We start from the raw sequence: 7,237 nt of genomic DNA on the forward strand, positions 1-7,237 counted from the left end.
AAAAAAAAAAAAAAAAATTTCAGCTCACTACTCCAGACAACTAGACAAAGCCCTTAAGGAAGAAATGACTTAGTACAGTGAAGAGTTAGAAGGAAGAAGTCCAGTGAACCAGGGTGAGAGTGGTCTTAACGTGAGGCCAAAGCAGTAGATAAGAGGTCCTATTACCAGGGCCACATATGGCATAGTATAATCTAAATTTCATTCTGATTGCAATGGGTAGCCATTGACAGGAACACAGATAAACTATTTGCATACTTTTAGCATTTTCTTTTATCAATAGAAGTTACATCTGTGCAACAAAATAATGAGCATAAAGTGTGTGCCAAGTTAGAAAGAAGGGCCAATTAGAGGAAAGTGAAGCTACTGCAGAGACACAGAATGAGGATCAGTTAAAAATAAAAACGAAGACCAAGACATTGAAACTTGACACTTGAAGTAAAAAGTAAACTTTCCAGGTTAAAAAAAAAAAAAAAAAAAGCAGCCTGGGTACACAGAAAAACAGTCTGGAACAGTATGATTTATTGAGACACACTTGTTAGGACCAGTTTCCTCAAGTAAATAGTAGTCAAATCCTTAGCTCTGGTTGTGTATACTGGAAGTGACAGAATTCTCCTTATTGTGATGGACTCAGCCACTCTCAATAACATCTCTTGTAATCTTTATTAAGTTTTTCAAAAACAACAACAAATCTTAGAGAATTGCAACATATGGATGCTGCTGGATCAGGTGAATGCTTTACAATTCTTAAAGATCCCCCTAACCAGGCAGACCAAAAACAGGTCAGCAATACCTATCATAAAACTATTTATAAAAGCCCATTTCTTCCTTGGTGTGCAATGTGCAGCGAATGTTCGTTTAAAAATGGAAGAGAGAAGAGCACTCTGTAACAAGTATAATAACTTCCTTAAGTAAGAAAAATTATAGAAGGCTTCCTCAGTAAAATATAGAACACAATAATTTATAACCAAGTTTTTTTGCATCATAAGACCAATAATTCTGAAATATCTTGCTTCTCTGTGTAGATTGTTTTCTTTTTCTTACCTGGAAATAGAAATAGAATAAGATTTTTCTTTTTTTTTCAAAAATCGGCCATGCCAAGATTCTGTACAGCCTTTCCTTTCTTTTTTTTTGTGCAGTTTTTGGCCAGGGCTGGGTTTGAACCTGCCACCTCCGGCAGGGGGTGGGGCCAGAGTGTTATTCCTTTGAGCCACAGGCACCGCCCCAGTCTTTCCTTTCTTAAACATAATGTTCACATGGGTCAAATGTACCAACACATTTTAGGTCTTTGGTTAACATATCTTTTTTCCTTGAGTTATCTAACATTTCCTTAACATTTATTTTGCCCTCCATGAACATAAGTCCTACATCAAAAAAGCCAGTTAAAATTCATGTAACTCTCAATCAAAAGAAAATATTTATTTTTGGTCCAACTGTTTTATCATGTATATTAGGAAAGGAAAATTTGTTCCTCAAATAGCATTTTAGAATCTGAAAATAATGGAGCTTCTAAATATGATACTTAAAACATTTATGTCTTTTTATAAAACTGACGGATAATTTTTATTTTCTAAATTTCCTTGGTAAGTATAGACATTTAAAATAAAAACATGATTATTATCAATTTCTTTGTTTCAGATGTAGAAATGATGCAAATAGCCAATACTTTAAAGTTTGCTACTTTTGAGTTTAAAATTATTACCATTTCTTTGTTTTTCAAAAATGCTTCTGTAACTCTTAGCAAAGAGTTTCTCCTTAAATAAAGATTTTTCTCATAAAGGCATAAATCAGATTCACAAAATAAATATTCTATCTCAAGATTTATGACAGTTTATCATCTGCAGTTTTAGAAATAAAACCTTAAATGTTTTAAAATATTTGTAAATAATTATTAAACAATATTTTGCTGAAATACACCTATTATTCTTTCTTAGACTTGTTCAGCAGTTAGAAATTTAGTACTTTATTTTGCTTCATCAATGTTGTTGTACCACATAAATTTGTTAATATTTTTAACAAAATTATTAATTTTTATTAACAATTTATTGTTTATTTTTAATTGAGACAGAGTCTAACTTTGTCATCCTTGGTAGAGTGCTATGGAGTCATAGCTCATAGCAACCTCAAACTCTTGGGCTCAAGCGATTCTCTTGCCTCAGTCTCCCAAGTAGCTGGGACTACAGGAACCCGCCACCACACTCGGCTATTTTGTTGTTGTTGTTGTTTGTTTAGCAGGCCCTGGGCTGGGTTCAAACCCATGTGGCCAGTGCCCTAACCACTGAGCTACAGGTACCCCAATAGTTTTATGTTTCAATAACCAGTTTTAAATAAATTATTTCCCAGCATGAATTGTATCTTTCTGTTTCTTTTCTTTTCTCATCTACTAAGTTGATATCTTAGTGATACCAAGTACTCAGTATCACTAAATTAGAAGCTTTAAAAATATACATATGTCTTTTTTGTTTGTTTTTTGGTTTTTTTTAGCAGGCTGGGGCTAGATTCAAACCCACCAGCTCAGGAGTATGCGGCCGTCACCCTACCCACTGAGCTATGGGTGCCACCCCTACATATATGTCTTAATTTTAATTTTTTTTTTTTTTTTTGAGATAGGTCTCACTCTGCTGCTTGGTCTAGAGTATAGTGGCATTATCATAGCTCACTGCTACTCAAACTCCTGGGCTCAAGTGATCCTTCTAACTCACCCCCTGAGTAGCTAGGACCACAGACATGCACCACCCAGTACACCCAGCTAATTTTTAAATTTTCTGTAGAGAGATGGTCTTGCTATGTTGTTCATGCAACTCCTGGGCTCAAGCAATCCTCCCACCTCACCTCAGCCTTCCAGAGTGCTAGGATTTACAGGTGTGAGCCACCACATCTGGCCTTAATTCTTTCTTATTACTTAAAACTATACACTCTTGGATAAAGTTAAAAAAATTAAACACCAAGTTATTAAAATAAAATATTTAACATGTGCCAGGACTAAAAACAAGTAGGGCAAAATTCAATGTATCTAGTTTATAAGTATCACTTTTATGATTGATATCAATAATTATGACTCCTAGATAACCCTCAATTTGTAGACGGCTTGAAAACCTAGGTTTGCAAAATATACCTTTGCCTTGAATTATTCTCCATCAGTAGACTAAATGAAACACAATACAGATAAAAGAATTAGCAATACATAAAGCTATCAATACTGAGAATATGATCCTTAAAAGTCAAGAGCAATAATTCTACATTGTAATTTTTTTTCTAAATATATGTATTGACATGGAATCAGAAAGTCACTAAAATTTTCCCAAAGATTTAAATACAAAGTTTAAAAAATCTGAAAAATGCAATATGAAGTTAAGCCATGTCTGTAAAATATTAAAATAATCAAGTGGCAGCTGGGGTAACATAGTGAGAACCTGTCCCTACAAAAAATTAAAGAATTAGCTGGGTATGGTTGCATGCATAATCCTAGCTACTTGGGAGGCTGAGGCAGGGAGAGTGTTTGAACCTAGTGGTTGCTGTAATGATCTATGATTGTGCCACTGCACTCCAGCTCTGGGCAACAAAGCAAGACTCCACCTCAAAACTAAAATAATATAATCAAGTAAAAAGTAGGGCAAAACAACAAACATGCTATTACTTCTCAAACAAATCTCTCCAAAATAATACCTCAGTTAAAATGAAGCTTTCTTAAAAAATCACCCTTCTTAGTTGTGAGGATGCACTGTTTGGTCAAAATGTAAATTACTGGGCCTTATGAAAGTACCATTTTGGTGCCGGATGTTGATCGTAGTGGAGGCTATCTGTGTGGGACCAGGGAATATTTGAGAATTCTCTACGCTAGTTCAATTTTGCTATTAACTTAGAACTGCTCTAAAAAATAAAGTTTATTAACTGAAAAAAATACACGTCCAAGCAAATAATAGAACTAGTCAAAATAGCAGTGTAGAAATTTGAGTTTATGATTCAACAACAAGACCATGGCAAAGGAAGCATGTTCTTAAATGGGTGAAAACGTTAAAGATAAAGTAATTTTTTCACCTCTTTTTAGGATATTGTCCATTAAAATAAAAACTACTGATAATTCTTATCATTAAGTGAAAAATGGCAGATGCATGAAGCTTTAGAGAATCATGAAATACATTCTAGAATAGCCAAAAAATATTTTAAAATGCAAATAATTAAAACTGTTCAAAGTTAATTTAAAAAGATTAACATCAGTTTTGGCAGTAAAGATAAAATATTTTTCTATTGCCAATAATGGAAAAGAACAAATGTCATTAATTGCTTCAATTTAGTGTATTTGTTTACTGTGTAATCATTTTTGGTGACTTGCATATGCAAACACACCAATACATTCACATGGCTTAATTATTTATATTCCTTAAGGCTAGAAGGAGGTGGAAAGAAAAGAAAAAGCAAATAAAGAAAGTTCTGCTTGGCTGTTTCCATGAGAGAACTTCACTCACTTCTTCTTCTACCCAGATAAGACAGAAAGAAGAGAAAAAAGAAGAGAGGCAATAAATGAAGACAAATAAAAGAAAAAAGAAAAGAAGGGGGGGATAGGTAGAGTAAGCCCACGCCTAACAGGTGCAATGCACATACTCTAAGGGAAAGGCATACTTACAACATTGACTTAAAAGGTACAAATGCAAATTATGTAACCAAAATGTAACCCCTATAAAGCTGTGAAATTTTTAAAAAGTCAAAGAATCTCTAAACCCACTTACAACCTGTAATGCTCTGCTTTGAGATGTCCTGCCTTTTTAGGCCAAATCAATGTGTGCCTTCCACATATTGATTTATGACTTTACATGTAATTACCATCTCCCCAAAATGTGTTAAACCAAACCGTAAGCCATCTATGGCAAGACCACTTGCTCAAGGTTTCTTGGAGGTGGCTCTTTGGGCCATAGTCACACATATTTGGCTCAGAATCAACATCTTTACATTTAAAAAAAGAAAAGAAAAAAGAAGGGAATAGATCCAACAGAGAAAGAATCAATTGCTTTCTTCTTTCTCAGAACTGGGAAAAACAAAGAAATATGCAGGGAGAGTGAGAAGACAAAAACCAATATTCATTAAAATTCATGTTTCTTGTCCTTTCTCCTTTGCTGACCTCCATCACCACTGGCTTAGGAATATACATTCCTTGTTTCTACAGTAGGACAGACACGGTTAAAGGTTTGGGAAGAAAACCCTCCTCCTGTGAGGATCGGCATGGTGAGGGAAGGTTGGACACACGGGTGAAGTGGGAAACACATTTAGAGTCCCATCAAACATAGAAACTTTAAATGTGTTTTGCACAGACATAAACAGAACTTCTATTCTACACTACTGTGCTTCAGAAATATCAGGGGATAAAACGGCTATTGTGGGTCACCCTAGAATCTACAGGTCTTTTAACAGTGTTTCTAAAGAAATATGTAAACAAATTAAATTTTGTTACGTTTACATATAAATACAATAAATATAGTTCATTTACAAACAAAATCAAATTGAAAAATGCATCTGTAACTTGAAAAGTGTCTATATATTTAAGAACTATAGCAAAGATACTTTTTCCTATAACAAGACAGTGCTGGCTGGAGAGCCGAGGATGATAAGGTGTTCAAGTAGGAAGCAGGACCAAGAGGATACAAAATAGAAACATTTTTAATTCAGCAGAACATGGCAACTTAGCAGAAAGAACTACTCTAGAAAGGAAATCCAAGACTACCCTAAAAGGGGAGAATGCAATCTACCTATAGGAACAAATAAGAGCTTTAGACAAGGAATGCCTTAGAGTCCACTAGATAAAGGGAACACTGCAGAAGAGTGGTGGACAACGCTACGCTGTGCTCTGTATCTGCTCCACACGTGATGTGCTAGAGTAGTGAAGAGTGGCGGGTGATGAAAAGGCTACTGTAATGAGGCTGTAACCCTAGATAGAGAGCCAACTCCTCAAACGGTAATGAAGCTGGAACCTGGAATACATGGAAGAATCTAAGAGATACAATATATTCAAGCAGTATTATCCCGTGTTTCCTATAAAATATTTCTGGAAAATGGCTTCCATTTTATTGCCGGGTACATGTCTTTTTCTGTTAAATGTGCACCTGGACACACACACGTACCCTGTGACACACGCACATGCACAAATATGAGGGAGAATCATGTTTCACGTTTTTAACTATAGGAACTACACTTCCTCCCTAATTCCCAATGTATCAACCTAAATAGGAAAAAGTGGAAAAGAAATGAAAATTCATTCTTGTGTTTCCAGTAGCAGTTATTGGGAGCAATCATGGCCACTGTGACCATTAAGATCTGGTTCATGGTCTCTGTGCCTATTTTTACACATCAATGCCAAAACAGAAAAATTGACCTTGATTCTGAAAAACAAAACAAAACTGATCTTAGGTGGACAGCGCCTGTGGCTCGAAGGAGTAGGGCACCGGCCTCATAAGGCAGAGGTGGCGGGTTCAAACACAGCCCCAGCCAAAAACTGTAAAAAAAAAACACAAAACTGATCTTAGGGAACCCACCATATCCAGCTAAATGACTTTCTACTGTAATCTAGCCCCATCCAGCAGCATAATTTTCATGAAAGCAAAGGAAGTATGTTTAGACTTTGTTTTAAACACTAGCATAATCTGCCTTGTTACTGACAAACATCATCACCTCTTTTATGCCTTCCTATGGGACTTTCAAGAATTGTCATACTAACTTTCAGGGAAAAAGATAAAAAACGATCACTAAGTAAGTGCCATAATTGCATTGTCATCCTTTTTTTGACATACAATCTCCTAGATTGTCTTGAGTGAAAAAACAGTGGTAACTGTTCTCATCATTAACTTTCTAGTTCACCATAAACAAAATCATTCTTATCTTTTCCCATTTTCTCTATAGAGATCATGATTTAGCTGGAACTGAATACATCAAAAGAAACCACCATTTCATTTCACTTAATAGGAAGAAGAAAACAGAGATAGATTTTGTTTTATCCCTAATATACATGCTTGCTTGGGGTGAAAAAGTGGGTTTTTACTTCTTATCCAATGGTTATTCTCTGAGGAAGGTGACAGTAATCCCTGTCTTACACTGATTCTTGCTATTGCAATAACTTCAAGATAGGACAGAAGTTATAAAAAGCATAAGAAATTAAATAAAGAATAATGAATTAGGCTCGGCGCCTATAGCTCAACCGGCTAAGGCGCCAGCCACGTACACCTAAGGTGGCGGGTTCGAATCCCCAGCCCGG

General features: G+C 35.4%; 1 protein-coding gene across 1 annotated transcript in view; it reads right to left on the minus strand.

Annotated features, from left to right (window-relative positions):
* The window catches only part of FAM126A (family with sequence similarity 126 member A), a 35,839-nt gene that overhangs the window by 7,727 nt on the left and 20,875 nt on the right, over positions 1-7,237 (minus strand). The window lies entirely within an intron of this gene.

Source organism: Otolemur garnettii, unplaced genomic scaffold (genome assembly GCF_000181295.1).
Source record: "Otolemur garnettii isolate 467f Iridium unplaced genomic scaffold, OtoGar3 scaffold00028, whole genome shotgun sequence".
Taxonomy (NCBI): Eukaryota; Metazoa; Chordata; class Mammalia; order Primates; family Galagidae; genus Otolemur; species Otolemur garnettii.